We start from the raw sequence: 19819 nt of genomic DNA on the forward strand, positions 1-19819 counted from the left end.
AAGCAAGAAATCTTTAGTTATTAATTACAATTGCGGCCCACACACGCGCGAGAGCATTTTTCTTACCTCCGTTAACCATTGTATTGTAGTCGGAGTCCTGGCTCTGGCTGTTGGCTATGGTACTGAAAATAAGAATCTTAAAGCTATGTATTTCTGCAACGTCGTGCGGCTGTGGAGAAAAATTAATATTATGTTAATAGCGGGCGAGTGTTTCGGTTCCGCAAATTTTTCATAGGTTAATATCGCCACGTAATGGCGTCGTTGGCTGCATCGGCCGCTGCGATTGTTGAACTGTAAATTACTTGAATGCAGGTTAATTCAAGGAAGGCGGACATGAAATCGGGATCACCTCTTACAAATTAAAAGTGCACAATAATATTAAATGAATATATTATATGCTTAACTCATACAAATATGCTTACATTTTACAGCACTCGCAAGATGTCCGTCTATACACAATCAAGACAAGAGAAGAAGACGACTAAAAATTTAACAAAAGAGCGTATCTTGTCATCTCTTTAGATGATTTTGTTACATTTCCTTGCAGCCGAAACCTACCCAGAGAAATTATTATTTTGCGGCTACACGATAAAAATATATTATTCAATTTTTAAATGTCTCTTCTTTATAAATACTGTTCTTTAAATCTTTTCGTAATATAGCACTGGGGACGCTATGCCCGGTACAACAACAACAACGAATTTCAAAGTCTTGTGCACACCACGAAACCACGAATCGCATTAGTAGTCCAGTTCCGTTATTGATTGTCACTGTTTTGAACAGAAAGCTTCTCCAAATATGGAAAACAACTTCCTCAAATCGAGCGTCTAATCCTCAGCACGTTATCCAAGCACCTTCCACCTCCGAATAAATTATATCTACAGCCTAACGCCACCAACTAACACATTCATCAAGTTCGATGTCGTAGCTGAACCTCTCCAGACCTTACGACTAGAACAATCTCAAATTCACTAACCTCAGCGCACTCTAATTTTTGTGTACAGAACAGCATAAAATCAAAGCAGAAACCCCGCAGAACTCATATTCTTAATTGACGAAATCCGACAAGACTCTAAATAGGTATCTCCACTCCAATTTCTCTACGATATGCACTATCCCGACTAGATCCACGATCAAATGCTTTGCCTAGGTGATTGTTATACACAATGTGTAACCAGAGCTTTCACAGGGTACGTGTCGAGTAGGGCTCTCGTGCACGACGGAACTTTTGAACTCAGTTACCATAGGAGAACCAATTTTTGACAGTCATTTGATGATTCCTTTGGTTTTAACAATTAATTCTTTATTCCTCAGCAGCCTTCGCTGCGTCAAATAGTGGCGAGCCTGGACGGGACTGTACCTCTGGCGCTGACAGATGCTGGTTTGTGCTGCCGGAGCACGGAGACACTCTGCCGCAACTTGCTCCAAGTTTCAGGCGCAGGCGTTTCTCGCTTGTCTACAACAGTTTGCACACAGAGACTTCAGTTACACAACATTTTTACATTTATAAGCATTATTGAAGTATTAACAACTTTTCAACCTCCAAAATTGATACGTTGAAGCGACTAAGAATCCGTGACGACAATCCAAAACTTTTGTCCCGTCACGGTGGGAGCGGTCAGCTTTGTATTTTAAATGTGAACCTCTATCTTTATTGTGTATTCGGATTCTGCGACAAGAAATACGTACGATTGGCACAAACCACTGTTTTCCATTAGTGGTAAATGGCCTGTAATCGACAAACTTTTGCAGTTAAGAACCGATGCATTTGATCATACATTTCATTTACGGTGTAAATGTAAACCTTTGTGTTCTAACAGTTGATGCTGATGTTCAGACGTTACTTGCACTTTGCTAGTGTAATTGTACAGTACAATAATACAGGGTGTTTGAAAACGAATATACGTATTTCGAATACATGTATTTGTTAAACTGTAAGGCATACGATATGAAAATTTACACACATATTTACGAACCTCTAAAGTTCAGATAAAAGATGCTCAATAAGTCCTCCATCACCGACACGAACAATATCACATCGATACTCAAATTCTTCCCATACTCGGGCAAACATGTCCTTCGTCACAGATGTTATGGCAGTACGGATCTGGTTCTCCAACTCTTCCAGGTTCTCTGGGAGTGCTGGGATATAAACGTTGTCTTTAACGAAACTCCACAGGAGAAAGTCAGAGGGTGTCCAATCCGGTGACCGTGGAGTCCAGCTGATACATGGTAAGTCGCCAGCTCCTTGACGACGAATCCAGCGGTTCGGTAGAGTTTCATTCAGATACTCACGCACTTGGCGACTCCAGTGAAGGGGTGCCCTGTCTTGTTGAAAAATGAAGTTGTCTTCATGCAGCCTCGGAAACAACCAGTTTTGTAACACATCGAGTTGCTGCTGGCCGTTAACCGTGTTTCCATCAAAGAAGAATGGGCCGTAAACAGATGATCGGGATACGGCACAAAACACATTGGGCTTGGGCAAATCTCGTACATGTTCAGTGGCTGCATATGGGTTCTGTAGGCCCCAAATTCAAACATTGTGTTTATTTATCTGACCAATAACATAGCAAGTCGCTTAATCACTGAACACGATGCGTTGTGCGAAAGTGTTATCAATAGCATCAAGAATCTCGTTACAAAATGCCACACGTTTGCATTTGCCATCAGGACGCAGAGCTTGTAAGAGCTGTAACTTGTATGGCTTCATAACCAACCGACGTCTCAAAACACGCTAAATTGCTGTTGTGTGCAGTTGTGACTCCCGACTGACATGACGAGTTTATGTTGAATGACTACGTTGGAAAGCAGTTGGGGTTCGTCCAACATTTTCTTCAGGAACACGAGGGTGGCCAGGAATTTTTCCTTTACAAACACATCCTGTATCTAGAAACTGTCCATACCATCTGCGAATGTTCCACCCATTCGCAGGATCAATTTGGTACCTCAACATGAAACGTCTTTGTACTGTAATCACGGAATTACACTTCGCAAACTTGAGAACACAAAATAATTCCTACTGCGGAGCAGCCATTTTAAACATATGACGATTACCAAGCAAAACGGAAGACAACTGACATCTAGCGGCTATTAATATGAACTACACTACATATTCGTTCCTACAATAGCCGAGCCGAGGTGCAGCGACCAATAGTTTGGACAAAATAATGCTTTGTAAAACGTATATTCTTTTTGAAAACCCTGTATTGCCAGACACCGATATTTCTGGCAAATAAGTTCATGCAGGGGAAGGCAGGTTTCTCATTCCTTCCACATTGACTGTGGTGAGTCCCCAACCCATCAGAACGATTTCCGTGGCCGCCGTCTAGCCCCACCATTGGGGTAACTCACCTCGCTGTGTGTTTCCACCCAACCGCGATAACTACTAGATCTTATTGGCGGCTATTCGCGGAGTACAAACCACAACCATTGTAATAAGATACGATGTCCTAGAAATGACAGTGACAGGCGCATTTGCCATGAGTGCTCACCGAAATCAAGCACCCCAAAGGTGATAGACAGAAGGACTCTTTGAATTCAAGCAGGCCATTTGTGAGAAGCAAGGAGACACGCTAAGAGTATACTGAAACGGCTAAACCTACTGTATTGGACAATCAAATTTTCAATACTAATATAAATTTCCAACTTAGATACCAATTCTTAGAACACAACGTCTTACATTTGCATCGTAAACGGTATGTAGAATCAAATGCATCTGTTCTTAATTGGAAAACTAGGTACACTTTACGTTTGTCGATTACACCGTCTTCTACCACCAATGGGAAACAATAGTTTGAGTAAAGCGTACGTATTTTTTGACGTAGAATCAGAATACGCAGTAAAAATGGGACGTTCCCATTTGAAAATACAAAGTTGACTCCGCCCATGCAGGAAGGGTGGTTAGGAAGTGGCCAGATGTACCACAGACAGATGACCCCTTTACTAGCTTTTCACCTAGAACATATTTTCCTTCTATGAGATGTTTTCGAGAGATTTAACTGTCTCAAGATGAAACGAACATCCTGTACGTAGCACACTCGTAGTTACTATAATTATAAACTATATACACAAGCCATCATCATGATTCACTCTATCTGTTAGCGAAAACCGTATTGTAATCCGTACACTGGTCACTGAGGTTAGCCATTACATAGATCCAGAAAAACGCCGCAATGTAAAATGTATATATTTTGCATGAAATACCTCGTATTTTCTGAATCTATCAAATTTATTTCTGGCCAGATAACACGGCTCACCTCAACACGATGACCGGGGATTTTCCACATTTGCTTTCGGCGTCGGTGCATCGATCGCTTCTACTGCGATACAAAATGCTGTTTCAGCTCCACGATGCGAAGCATCAATGGGGCGTCGAGGGGGAGGGGGACGGGGGTGTACTTTATTTTTATGTAATCTCATAAAAAGTGCCGGCGCTCTGTGATGTCCGGTGGGCTGGCAGCCAGGGCACCAGGTCTCGTGTGTCGCCGGTTGCTGCTGCCGTCTCACCTAGCCAGGTCGCCCAGCACCCTGTTCTGTGGCGTGCAGAACTTCCGACCGAAAATGAGCGTAACCTAAACGAGTCCTGTCGCTGAGGACGCGAAAAGGTTCGTGGGCGATGAGCCAATGACGTGACCGTGTGCAATTCAACGATCCACTACACTGCGAAGCACGAAAGGAAGAATCTGCAACGTCAGACTTTTGCTTCGTGGAGAGGAACTTGGCCAGAGTTATGCAGTATAGGTTTTACGCCACAAGCAGAACTTAGAAGATGCCATATTGTATTAATTTGTACGGAGCTGAACTCTCTATTTGGTAGTTTTTATATAATGGCATACGTCACATTTAGATAGGCTATTTCAGAGAACCAGCACATAGAGGCTCACGCGAAAATGCCTCGCTGTAGGTGCGATTCGTTGTAATAAAATAGGAAGAAACTACATGTCGGTAGTTAGAGGTTTCTCGTATTTGATGCTTCTCGTTTTATAACTTGCGTGCTGTGGAAGTATACCGTTTCAATGCTGCAGCACAATGGTGATCATGAGAAGCGTATCGTTTTAGGTACAAATTGCCAAAACAGTCGTTCAATAACAAATAATGACATGTAACTGCAGCCGTGAGACAATGTCTACCGTATAACTTCTGTGTTACTACCGTGTTGAAACCATAGCGCAGTTGATACATGCCGTTCAATGACACTTAATCCAAAAACATGCGTTGATAGCATCGTAAATTATAAACAGACAGATAGCAGGTCTGCGTCTAGGTACATGCTTTTGTTTTCCATCTTTCCTTTTTTAAGAAACCCCGGAACTTACTTACTGATTTCATAGACCTTTTATCTTCAATCGTCGGTATCAATGTTATTAGTGATAAATAACGTATTTTCCACAGTTCTTGATGCAAAGGCCAACGACTGGAATGTTTTCTCACTGACCAGAAATCTTAGCGTAATTGACAGTCTACGGCAGAAAGTAAACATAAATTTTTGCTGTTATGAAACTTCATTGAAAGGATATATGATTAGCGCTTGGTTTTTATGAACTGCCTGATGTTTGCAATTTATCAGTAAACGCTTAACTCAAAGGGTGTGGTCCTACAGAGCGAGCGAAAATTTTCGAACCCACCCTCAAGTCAGTTCTGGCAGAATGTGACTATACTTCCCCTTCCCTCCTTAAATCGCTCGCCCTACCATGTTTTGTCGCTGGCTGAATTGTGGCTTTTTTGTTTGTTGTTGAAGCGTGTTATTGACGGGTGTCGGTGTCTTCTAGGCTGCACCTCGTGAACTACGTACCTGTTTTCTTCAGTATAGTAAAAAATGTGTTCGCAGCAATGTGTCAGTGTTAAAAATCCTGTGTTTGATTCAATTGCGAGTCCGTGGTTGGGGGTAATATGGTTCAGAAATAGACAAAAACGACGACGATTTTATAAAGAATGTAATCACAGTTCTTCTAGTGGAGAGTCATCCAGAGAAAGAACATCAGGACAAATATGATATGGACCTTTCTATTTATCCGATAAAGTACGTACAGTGTTAGTTAAAATGAAACGAGGTCTGTGTATAATCCTCATGGCCACTGTAGAGTTTTGTACCCAGGAAGCAAGGGAGAGGACGTTGTCATCGGTGGCCGGTATCCTTTTCTTCAAAACAAATTCGCACGAGGATTAAGAAGGTTCGTTATTTACTTGTACTGGGTACTTAATTTGAATACAGTCCATGTGTTGTGATAAAAGCTCAACAATAATAGTCCTCTTGCAGACAGTATCGGTAGTCTTGCAATTACAAACTGAAGTCCCTAACCTCATCACTATGCAATGTCATAGCCTGACTGAGTTAGTGAGCCCGCACTGCAATAACTGACAGACGCCAAACTGGGGTGCGAGCTAGTGAGGACCTCTGGTTAGCGGCGGCGGCCTAAATACATGCTGTCGAGAAGGCGTTGGCGGCCTGTTGATTGTTGGTGTGTCTCTGGCCTCTCTCGTGATAGGCGTCCTTGACCTCGCGCCTACTATCTACCTTTGTGTTACATCTTTGCCTACCGGTGTGCCGGCGACAGCTGGCACCAGCACAGTCTGAGTGTTGGTGGATGAAAACGTAGATCCCAGCAATAAATGTCTACTTTGCAGACTTTTATGTTGAAGTTTAAACCATATAGTTTAGTTAAATGTGACAATTTACTTTTTACAGAGATACAATAATTTTGGAAAATATAAAATTCGGTTCTCTAAGAGTTAGTCTGTGTGTATCTCGTATTTAAAAGACCACAAAAATGTATTCCATTTCAAATTATTTGTGCCTTAAATCTCGGTTTAAATATAGAGGCCCCAGAGATGCCACCTCATAAGATATATTACAGAAAAGTCATCTCCTGAGTTAACTGTTAATACCATCTTCAATGATAGTATCTTCAATAAATCTCGTCCTTCCATTCGAATGAAACTACATAAAAATCTCGATGTTGAAATAAATGTGACGAAGTGCATTACTCTAGAGTGAGGGTACTCAGTGCAACATCAGGAGTATGGATATTATGCATGCACAAACTGACATTACACACAATACTTTAACCACATTCTATTTAAAACCGAAAATCTGATGGAGATCAGTTGAGTTAAGGAATAACTTATACTATTACGTCTCTCTGATCTATGTGCAGCATTATGTACTGTTCCTGTGCCAACAATTCGCTGCTGCAATTGGCCGGCTAGATTCCTTCGCTGCCAGATCAAGCCGAGTTTCGGAGAGTAAAGTTCACTAAATCTTCCAGAAGGTAAATGTTTCAAAAAGACAGGGTTGTCAGTTAACTATAGACACACTTCCAACAATCAATGAAGAAACAAGGTAACAGCATCTTGAACGTACAAAGGGTAAGAGTCAGACTTCTCCATCGAAACGTAATAAGTTTATTCAATACGAAAAATGATCTTTTCTTATCAATAAAGGAGACTGCGTCATCTATAAGTGATTCTACAGATTTGATACGCATAATCGATCATCATTTGGAAGTCACAGAAATGTAGCGCATGCCACTATACGCTGGTCAACCAGAACAATATGACCACCTATCAAGTAGCAGGCGTGTCCACTTTTGGCACGGATAATTGCAGCGACGCGTTTTGGCATGGAGCAATGAGGGCCTCATCGTTCGCTGGAGGGAACTGGCACCACGTCTGAACATCCAAGTCCCCTGATTCCCATAAATTCCGGGGAGGAGGAGGATGATGAGCTCTGGCGCCATGTTCAATCACATCTCAGGTGTGTTTGATCGGGTTCAGATGTGGTGCGTTGGGGGACAAGCACATCAATTGGGACTGGACACCGTGTTGCTCGAACCACTTCATCACACTCCTGGTCATGTGATATGCCGCATTATCTTGTTGAAAAATGCCACTGCCGTCGGGATATATTATCGCTACGAAGGAGTGTACGTGGTCTGCAACCGGTGTAAGGTACTGCTTAGCCGTCAGGATAGCTTGCACGATCTCCAGTGGATCGGTGGATGCCCACGCGAATGTTAGTTAGAGCATAATGAAGCCGCTGCCAGCTCGTCTACATCCCGCAATACAGGTGTCAAGGAATTGTTCCCCTGGAAGACAACGGATTCACGCTATCTCACCGGCATGAGGAAGAAGGAATGGGGATTCATCAGACAATGCAAAGCTCTGCCACTGCGCCAATGTGCAGTGCCGATGGTCACGTGTCCATTTCAGTCGCTGTTGCCGATTTCATGATGTTAACATTGGTACACGCATGGGTCGTCATCGGCGGAGGTCCATCGGTTCTTTAGGAGCGTTTGGTGCGCTGTGTGTTCAGGCACACTTGTATTCTGCCGAGCATTAAAGACTGACGTTAGTTCCGCCATAGTTCGCTGCCTGTCCTGTTTTACCAGTCTGCCCAGCCTACAACGACCGAGATCGGGATTGCAGCCCACCTCCACGTCGCCTGGACGTGGTTTCACTTTGGTTTCGCCACGTGTTGTAGGCGCTCAAAACAGAACTCCTCGAATACCCGACAAGTCGTGCAGTTTGCGGAATGCTCGTGCCGAACATCCGGGCGATCAGAATCTACCCTCGGTCAAACTCAGACAGGTCGCGCGCCTTCTCCATTCCAGACACACACACACCACGCTCACCGATACTACATGGACCATACTTGTGCCTGAGTGGCAGTCATTCCTCGGCAGGTGACGCTGCTATCGACTGGACGGATTTATACAAATAGTAGGTCGCTGGTCATAATATTCTGGCTGATTGGTGTATGTATAAAAGCGAATATCACAACACTGTGGATGTAATATTTGGTGCTAGTGGCGACATACGTGGCAGAGTAATAGAGGAATAAAGTACTGGAACAAAACCCCTAATGAACACTTCATTGAACATTTATTTGATTTTTGTACCTCAGTAACAGATCTGAAAAAATACAAGATAGCTTTTCCGAAAGTTTATAGGCTCCCAATGGGAAATGGTTTGAACATCAGTAGGCACTTAAAGGAGGAACTAATAAGAGTTAGCGGAAAGAACTGAGTAGTGATTGTATGTGGAGATTTCAATATAAATTTCGACTGGATAGTTTAGATCTATGGAATTTATAATGCCCAGCTTTGGTTTTACCCACACACTAATATTTCCATAAAAAAAAGACGTAATGCAACAACGGTTCATAATTTATTTCTGAGCCCAGCTGTCTTTCATGAAATAGGTCTGAGGCACATAACAAATGGTTCATCTCAGCATGATAGTCAAATGGCACAACTAAGCATCCTCATCAGTCAGGTTTAACTAAGAAATGAAAAGAAATTGCGCAGGGATGAATGCAGATACTGACTCGGTTACACTATTGGGAGAAGTTTTACAGGATGAAAAATGAGAGGAAGTTCTCCAAGACCAAACAACATTACTTTCTACATCTACATCCATACTCCGCAAGCCGCCTGACGGTGTGTGGCGGAGGACTTTTACAGTCTTACGAATATAGGAGGTGCATTCAAGTTCTAAGGCATCCGATTTTTTTTCTCCGGACTGAAAAGAGAGAGAAACATGCGCATTGTTTTAAAATGAGGACGCGTTCATTGTCAATACGTCTCAGAGATGGCAGCACCGTACGGCAGATGGGATTTTACCGCCAGCGGCGAGAATGAGAACTGTTTTAAATACTTAAAATGGCAACGTTTTCCTTACTTGAACAGCGTGCAATCATTCGTTTTCTGATTTTGCCTGGTGTGAAACCAATTGAAATTCATCGACAGTTGAAGGAGACATGTGGTGATGGAGTTATGGATGTGTCGAAAGTGCGTTCGTGGGTGCGACAGTTTAATGAAAGCAGAACATCGTGTGACAACAAACCGAAACAACCTTGGGCTCGCACAAGCCGGTCTGACGACATGATCGAGAAAGTGGAAAGAATTGTTTTGGGGGATCGCCGAATGACTGTTGAACAGATCGCCTCCAGAGTTGGCATTTCTGTGGGTTCTGTGCACACAATCCTGCATGACGACCTGAAAATTTGAAAAGTGTCATCCAGGTAGGTGCCACGAATGCTGATGGACGACCACATGGCTGCCCGTGTGGCGTGTTGCCAAGCAATGTTGACGCGCAACGACAGCATGAATGGGACTTTCTTTTCGTCGGTTGTGAGAATGGATGAGACGTGGATGCCATTTTTCAATCCAGAAACAAAGCGCCAGTCAGTTCAATGGAAGCACACAGATTCAGCGCCACCAAAAAAATTTCGGGTAACCGCCAGTGCTGAAAAAATGATGGTGTCCATGTTCTGGGACAGCGAGGGCGTAATCCTTACCCATTGCGTTCCAAAGGGCACTACAGTAACAGGTGCATCCTACGAAAATGTTTTGAAGAACAAATTCCTTCCTGCACAGCTACAAAAACGTCCGAGAAGACCTGCGCGTGTGCTGTTTCACCAAGACAACGCACCCGCACATCGAGCTAACGTTACGCAACAGTTTCTTCGTGATAACAACTTTGAAGTGATTCCTCATGCTCCCTACTCACCTGACCTGGCTCCTAGTGACTTTTGGCTTTTTCCAACAATGAAAGACACTCTCCGTGGCCGCACATTCACCAGCCCTGCTGCTATTGCCTCAGCGATTTTCCAGCGGTCAAAACAGACTCCTAAATAAGCCTTCGCCGCTGCCATGGAATCATGGCGTCAGCGTTGTGAAAAATGTGTACGTCTGTAGGGCAATTACGTCGAGAACTAACGCCAGTTTCATCGATTTCGGGTGAGTAGTTAATTAGAAAAAAAAATCGGAGGCCTTAGAACATGAATGCACCTCGTATTAATCTCTGAAATCTGTCAGAGACGTATTCAGTGGGAGTGGACAATAAGGTTGACTGACATGTGTCATACAAAAATATCTTGTAGGCTACTAGGTAGAGGAGACATTTATGCACCTCAAAAAATTAAAAAGCACTTGAAGCAGTATGACGACAGGCGAGTCACCTGCCCTGTGTCTGGCTACTGCACCCCTGAACTGCTCTAATTCTGCCTGTGCTGTGGCAGGTCAGCTTTCACATTTCAGATCACCTGCTTGGGTTCCACGGTCGTGGAGCGATAGGTGCAGCAGCTACAGAGCCGAAGTCTAAAGACATTTCTGTCTCAGCTGACTGCTTGACAGCAACCAGCACCACAGTATCGACCACTTCCACATTACTCTGCGGCACCTTCCACACTTGTCCACTGTCACGATGTTATTTACTTGGCCTAGAAGGGTTATTCAGCTGTTGCTGCTCAACGAGGAATGCCTGTCATTCATCTCCCCATCATATGATGAACGGCTCTAGCTTCTGGTACGTTTCTCTTTCTTTTATTTGCATTGAACGACGTGTCTCAGGGTCAGAAGACCAGTATATTAACAGACATTAATTGTGAACTTTCCGTACACGACAAACTGGAAGCTTTGTTCTGTATACTGTGTTTAGTTCATCAAAAAAACCTCATAATATTTTTAATCTCGTGTTTTGCCTTTCCTGTCTTCGAGTCTTGATTTGTGATTTTATTGTTAATTTGTACTACTTTCTTTTCAGTGTGTTGATTATACTGACCTTTTTCCTTATTGTAATTGGCTATGAGCGCAACTTTAACACATGCTCTGGTAAAGCTTTCAAATTACTGGTGAAGTCTATCTGCACTTGAGATAAATGTCTCATCATATAATCGAAGGTAGTTCTGGCAAGATCCATCAAAATGCATTTCTTCCTCTATTTCATAATTAACCTAAAAACTGCCTCCCTCGAGAGAATGCTGAGAATGGCTGTGGGGCGTCATTTGTTTCTTTGGTTAATATGTTACCTGCCTCAATATGAGCTTCTTGTGTTACATGAAAATGTAAAGACTTTCATCGCATTTTTTGCCAAAAAATGCAGGAATGATTAATGCAGAACCATCACAACATTGACTTTTAGTTGTAAAACATTTCCCATATACTTGGCTACGGGCTAAATAGTCTCTTAGATTATGACTCTTCTACACTGATTGTAATAGCATGCTACTTGGCTCGAGGTCTTCACAGGAATAAGTATAAAACATTCTCTCTTGAGCTTGTGATACTTGCTAATGCATTTTTCATTACGTGGGATAGAAACAGAAGGGTGCAGTTTTCACAGCTGTAATGGAAAGAAGGAAAGCTACCTACGTCAGTGTATCCAACCCGATAATGCACGCATAGTATAAGCTACTTCTCTCCTTGTTTTTCGGTACTAAACGCTCGCAAGGTGATTAACAATAAAGTTCATATAGTTCTCAGAATTTATTATAGTTTTCATCTTCTTATTATCCGTGTTATGCATATCTGCACACGAAATCTGATTTTCCTTCTTTGAATAAACAACCTGGATTAAAATTTCTTTTACAAAAGATTATCGATCGCAAAGTAATCAAATCTAATCCCAGTTATTAAATCTCAGTTATTAAATCATACTTGTTAGAAGTGGAAGCATTATCTTTCACGTAGCGCTCTATAAGGTAAAACGTAAATGAAAGCGTCTGGAATGTTATGATTGTACCAAGTAGCTTGTGCTATTGAAAACATTATTAACGTTCTCCTCCTCCGAAATATTGTTTCTCCCCTCTGTATTCTTTTAATTCCAACTGCTTTTCTGGATTGAGTGAACGGAGAAAGAAGGGTATTGGGAGTGGGAAGTAAGTGAAGCCTAGCAATTATTCAAAAACACAGTGTAATCCGGAAGTTTCACAAATAAATAAATAAATAAATAAAAGGTCAGAAAAGGACACATTACATACGGATAAGTACGTGTGGCAGTGTCAGGTCCATCGACAAGAAATCGAAAAAAAAAACTGAGTTCAATAAAATTCCAGAAATTGAGCCATGTAAGCTACATGTCGATAGGGCATCGGCATAACAAACGAACATCTCTTACAGGTAACAATGCTTCTGGGCCAAGACCTTTTTCGCAAAATAGGGGGCTTCAAATCCTTTATTTACTCGTTCTATAGTACCTGTTGACGGCAGGAATATACTTTCTATTACTTAGAAATAGGACACTAACTGCATTCTTCACGCCCTACCTTCATGAGTCGTTCAAGGTACTACGCTCTTACATAGTCCGTTTTACTGTTTAATAATGTGTGTATCGTAGATATGCTTTAGTCTTTTTTCTGTTTTGTCGGAAACCAACATTCTGAGCTCGTAACTGTGTACAAAATATAGTTTTGGTTTTCAGAGAAGACAAGATCAATCAGCCACATTTTATAACGCTACTTATTTATTTAAATAGTGCTGTTACCGGTTTCGAACCGATAGGTCCATCATCAGACGGTTTGCTCACGTTAAGATACATTTTGCATTAGCTTTTTGTTCTCCCAAATTATGAAATTTCGTGGGATGATGGTGCCCTACAATGAAAACAAAATGTGAGACAGTGTATACTCATCTGCAATTGTGCCTCTCAATGATTTTAAACGATGTGAACAAATTATTACAAGTGAAGAGCCTATCACTTATTTTGCTTCCAATGTATACCATAATATTTACATACATTCACTGCAGTCACAATTTGTAACGAACTTGTTGCTCTATTTGTTGTTTACTTTAATTTCAATTTATTTCTTTTAATATAAATAATATTTCTACAATCACACACACACACACACACACACACACACACACACACACACACACACACACACAGCAACGGCAACATGATGATTCCGCCGGAAAAGTAATCGCCAACTGCTCGATAATTATAACATCAGAATCACGTGCAGATAAGACCGAACGCAAGTGACTAGCGCCGCAAACTACCCTCGCATGCATCACTTGTGATAATGAGCTGTGTGATTAACACTCATAAAGAATCTGATAGTCAGCTAGTTTTCCGACGTATACAGTTGTTCTAGTTTCTCAATAAATGTGGACGCAACCAGAAGCATCACAATCCAGTGAATGGAGGGCTGAAACAATGCACTGCGTGATGCCTGCCAACGCGGGAGTTGGCCGGAACACGCTCTCTGTCAGATATATATATATATATATATATATATATATATATAATATAATTTGTGTTATGCCCTTGAAGAACGCATTTAGACTGAACTATTTAGACTGACTTAGACTGAACTACATGTCCATTCCCTGTTGTTTTCTCTTTACGTTATGCCCAAACATCCCTCCTTCGTGTGCTTTCGTTCTTCGGTCCACTTTAGATCCTGTTTTCTCTTCGGCTTTTCGATCCATTGTGTTCGTTTGTTGTGTGGTGTCTCTTGTAGTTCTTTTTCTTCTGATCAGGTTTCTAAAGTTTGTTATGTATAGTTTACTGTGTGATGTTGAGTTGTTCCATGTCATTTCTTACTTCATTCATCCATTTGTTGTTTTTCCTTGTGCTAACCCAATCAAAGATCTGTCTCCTTATCCTATGTGGTGTCATTCTGCTGAGGTGTCCGTAAAACTGTAGTCGTTTCCTGATTTGGTCTGTTACTTTCTCTGTGTGTTCATATGGTTCTTCAGCTGGGTTCTTTATCCATACCTCGTCTTTTTGCGTCGACCCGAATATTTTCCCGAGTATTTTTGTTCCGTCTTCTCTATCTGTTTGATTCGTGTCTGTCCGTGTACTACTGTGGTCTCGGCTGTGTATAGTGCTTCTGGTAGCACCACCGTCTCGTAGTGTCGTTGCTTGGTCTTTCGTGAGATAGCTTTCTTATTGTAGTGATTCAAAGTCATTTTGTAGGCCTTCTCTAGTTTCGCTCTTCTCTCTTCATTAGATACCTTATTTCTTCCTGTAATCTGTATTGTTTCTCCTAGGTACTGGAAATTTTCCGTTCCGTGTATTGTCGTATGTTTCGCGTGTAGTGGTGGTTGTTTTTGGGTGCTCATGAACTGTGTTTTCTCGTATGATATCTGTAGTCAGGTCTTGGCTCGGATTTCTTGCGTTTCTTCTATGGCTCTTATTGTTTCCTGTAGCACTACGGTGGCTAAATCTTCTGCAAATGCTAGGCACTTGACTCTTACATTTCCTAACAGCACTCCTTTCTGTGTCTTTTCCCATTCCTTTACTATTTTGTCCAGTACTGGTGAGAGGCCGTTTCTCTGCCTGACTCCTGTTCTGATTTCGAATTGTTCTGAAAGCTCTCCACAGAACTTCACTTTAAATGTGCTGTTTGGTAGTGTTTGCTGAATTATGGTTAGTGTCTTCCTAACTACTTTGTATTCTTTCAGGATTTTGAAGAGGGTTTCTCTGTTTAATGAGTCGTACGCATTCTTGAAGTCGACGAAAGTGATGGTTAAGCTCTGTTCGTATTGCAGTACCGTCGGAAGGTTCCATATCTGTTGAGCGCAGGACCTGTGTTTACGATACCCAACCTGGTATTGCCGGTCAGGTAGTCTGTTTGATTTCTAATTTATTTACCAGTGCTTTCGAAAATATCTTGTATGTGACAGGTACCAGCGAGATGCCCCTATAGTTGTTTGGGTCCGACTTATCCCCTTTCTTGCGCAGAGGATGTATCAGTGCTGTGCGCCATTCTTTCGGTGTCTCTTCTGTTTCCCACATCTGTTTCATGATGTTGTGTATGTGTTGTGTGAGATCCGGGTCTTGTAACTTCCAGAATTTGTCGATGACTCCATCCTCTCCTGGTGCTCTATTCTTCTTCAGGTTATTGATGAATTCTCTTACTTCTTATATTAATGGTGGTTCGCTATTTGGATTTGATGTGTCCAATTTGTGTGTCGGTGATTCTGCGTTTAGGAGTTTCTCGAAGTACTTCGCTAGGAGGTTACAGCTGCTTTTGGTATTGGCCTCTAGTATGCCGTCCGGTCTCCAAAACCAGAGGTTCGGTGCTTGGTATTACATCATGTTTTTTTTTCTGAACGCCCTGTAGAAATTCCGCGTGTTGTTCCTGCTTCCATCTATTCTAGTTTCTGTTTGTCACAGTTTGGTTTTTCTCTACAGATAATTTTATACGTCTGTTTCTGTGTTTTGAGAAATTCTTGCCAGTTTTCTGGTATCTTGTTGGTATTGAACTTCTTCCATGTGTTGATTAGTCTTTCTATTGTTAGGTCACATATGTGTGTCCACCAGCGGTGTTTCCTGGTTCTCGGTGCTACTGATAACTTCATGGTTTCCTGAAGCCTTCCTTATAGCTGTTTCCATTTTTGAATTGTTACTATCTTAATTTTCTCGAGTATTTTCTCTTGGTTGAATGTTAGACGGTCTGGACCTGGTCTAATGGTCTTAGTTTTCCCTCCTTTCCTCTTAGGGATTTGGCGTGTCTTTATCTGTAGTTGGTGGTGATCCAAGTCAAAGAAGCCCTTTCGTGTGCTGAGGCTCTGGATTTCCCTCTGTGCTTGTCTTTCTATTATTACGTGGTCGATCTGTAATTCTCTCTTGCCATTGGGGAGTTTCCATGGAATTAATTTTTGCATGGGTTGCTTGAAGTTCGTTGAAATGGCTTTGAGGTCATATATATATATATCGAAATATCACTGAGAGAGAACATCTTTGTGCATTGTTATGTTGTGATATCGCCATCATTGTATACATAATTTGATGTGGTGAAACTTCTTGGTATGTGAGTCGTACTTCAGATTATATATTAAAATCGCTGATAGGCACAACTACAGTTAAATAGATATTGTCTCACATCGTGTTTTGGTTGCAGGGCACCACCACCCGAAGGAAAAATGGTTCAAACGGCTCTACGCACTGTGGGACCTAACATCTGAGGTCATGAGTCCCCTAGACTTAGAACTACTTAAACCTAACTAACCTAAATACATCACACACATCCATGCCCAAGGCAGGATTCGAACCTGCGACCGTAACAGCCGCGCGGTTCCGGACTGAAGCGCCTGTAACCGCTCGGCCACAGCGGCCGGCCACCCGAAGGAAATTTCGTCATTTAGGAGAACAAAAAATCAGAGATAATGTGAAAGGTATATCAACGTGAACAAGTCGTCTGATGATGAACCAGTCAGTCCGAAACCGGTAACGGCGCCCTTTAAATAAATAGCATCATAAAAATAGGCTGCTTGATGTGATTTTCTCTGTGAGAGTTAACCTATAACTAAGTTTGCTTTTTTTTAAGTTACGGTGGAAATCTTTCTTATTCATCGACGTGGAATATACACCATCTAATCAAAAGTATTCGGACATCATTATGTAATGTTTAACTGATCCCCCCCCCCCCCATCACAGTATAAAAAGAAAGCGGTGAGTATTGTATTCTCAGTAGAAAATCGGTATAAGCAAAATGGTTTGATCAGGAGACGAACGTGGACAAGTCATTCGGTGTCAACTGAGTAACATATAGATGAGGAACATTTCAACCTTTATAAGACTGCCGAGGTAGGCTGTTGATGATTTCATTGTGAAGTGTAAACACGAAGTGACAACCACTGCTAATCCAAGACCAGAAGACAGGGACTGTCAAACATTGTGGAGTGTGTTTGTAGGAGATCGTACGACATCAGCGGAAGGAATCACTGGAGAGCTCCAAAGTGCTACCAGTAGACAAGGTAGCGAATTATTGTGCGTAAGGACTTAAAGAGAACAGCGCAAAGTGGGTGAGCGGTCCCTCATAAGCCACAAATACCTTTAGTCAATGCTAAGCGACGCTCGGTGTGGCGTAAAGTGTAAGGAGCCAGTGGACAGTGGATGACTGGAAGCGAAATGTTTGGGGTGATGTGTCATGTTGTAGACCGTGATAATCCGGTGTAAGGGTATGGGTTTGGCGAATACCTGGAGAACCTTACCGGCCATCATGTGAAGTATCAACAGTGAAGTACGGTAGAGTGGTGTTACGGTAATGCGGTCTTTCTCGTGGTTAGGGGTAGGAACCCTAATGCCCATAAGAAAAAGCTAAATGCTGAAGGATTGAAAACATTCTACAGCACCGTGTACTGCGTGTAGTAGAGGAAGAGTTCGGAGACGATTATTGCTTGTAACAGCATGGCACTATTCACACTGCCAGAAAGCGGAATCTGTGAGGTAATGGTTTGTGGACAATAACATTCCTAAAATGGACTGGCCTGCACAGAATCCAGATCTGATCCAAATTGGACGCCTCTGGGACGAGTTAGAACATCGGCTTCTCTCCAGACTTCAGCGTGCAACGTCACTACGTTCTCTGCTTTCGGCTCCTGAGGACGAATGGCCTTCCATTCCTCCAGACTCATGCATACAGCTCACTGAATATGTCCCCAGTAGACTTCAAGCCGTCGTAAAGGCGAAGGTCGGACGCACTTCACATTAATGTCCCCACTATTAGGTGTCCACATACTTTTGACCACATAGTGTGCAACACTAGAAGGCGCAATAAAGTTCTAGATAGAACTTAAACTTGGACGAAGCATTAAAAGTATAGAAGTCTTCATCAAACAGTGCGATCAAAGAAACAAACCCCTCCCACATGTTAATATCAGTGAGATATCTCATCGGCGAACTGGCTGTCGGCAAGCACCTCACTGATGAAATTATTGGTCATTTTAATATGAACGTTTTTCGCTAACATACGAATCGATCACCAGGGATCAAATAGAAAACAAGCCTTTATGTTATTCGGCCGCAGGGGAGAATATCACACGCGGTGAGTACTGGATATTATGATTCTCGTAAGGTGAATGTGTCATAGTTCCAAATAGTTTCATTTAGAGGCAAAGCTTTCAATATGTTATAAATCCTTTCCGTCTTTCAACCAACAAATTTTGTTGTCAGTCTTCAGGATATCATTGGATTGAAGGCTTACGTTGGATATTGTTTCCTCAACTCTAATGGTAGACTGAGTGAAAAAAAAAAAGCTTTGCTAATAGCTGCATCTGCCAACGTCTAAGTACCTTCGATTTGGGAAGTGATGTTTTTATATCAACTTAGACGTTCTAGACACAGCAGCATTGTGTGATGACACAGAGAGCATTACAGTATTGTTTAATTGTAATATCAACCTTCAAAGCATATTAGTATGATTTTTTAGTCAAAGACAATACCATCTTTTGAAAATCATTTCAATATCTATTCTCTATTTTGCAACACACTTCTTATTTCCATAGAATGTTGACAATGATATCCACAGTAAGTCTTTTAGTATTTTCTTTTTTGACTTTTCCTGGTTTCCGTTCGCAAAATTTTACTTTGATTTACATCTCTTAGTAACTTACTGTGACAAAATATACGCCCGAGAAGTACAGTTTTCATTTTATAAATACACAAATGCGGATTTCAGCTAGTGCCTAGCCACTATCAATGCACTATTTTTTGGAATGGTTCAAATGGCTCTGAGCACTATCGGACTTAACATCTATGGTCATCAGTCCCCTAGAACTTAGAACTACTTAAACCTAACTAACCTAAGGACATCACAGAACACCCAGTCATCACGAGGCAGAGAAAATCCCTGACCCCGCCGGGAATCGAACACGGGAACCCGGGCGTGGAAAGCGAGAACTCTACCGCACAACCACGAGCTGCGGACTCTTTTAAAACTCGATGCATGTTAGTTCCCTTTTGTTCGGGCGTCAGTCACACTTCTTGGTATTCAAAGAACTGTGAATGACACCCGAACAACAGGGAACTAACGTGAATCGAGTTTAAAAAATTGTGCATTGATAACGGCTAGGTACTAGCCGGAATCGGGATTTGTGTAATGTGCAAGGAAAAAAAAGACGACTGATTGCTACACTCTATTATTTATAAATTACATAAAAGTCGCTGTTTGCACCCACTTTCCTAATGGAAGGTAACCTGATGAAGTATAGTTTCAGGTTTTTATAGTTGCTTTGATCTCGTTCAAAACATTTTTCGATTGATTTTACTTTGAGAACCCCAGTCACTATAACCACAGCCCACCTCT

Source organism: Schistocerca piceifrons, chromosome 3 (assembly GCF_021461385.2).
Source record: "Schistocerca piceifrons isolate TAMUIC-IGC-003096 chromosome 3, iqSchPice1.1, whole genome shotgun sequence".
Lineage (NCBI taxonomy): Eukaryota > Metazoa > Arthropoda > Insecta > Orthoptera > Acrididae > Schistocerca > Schistocerca piceifrons.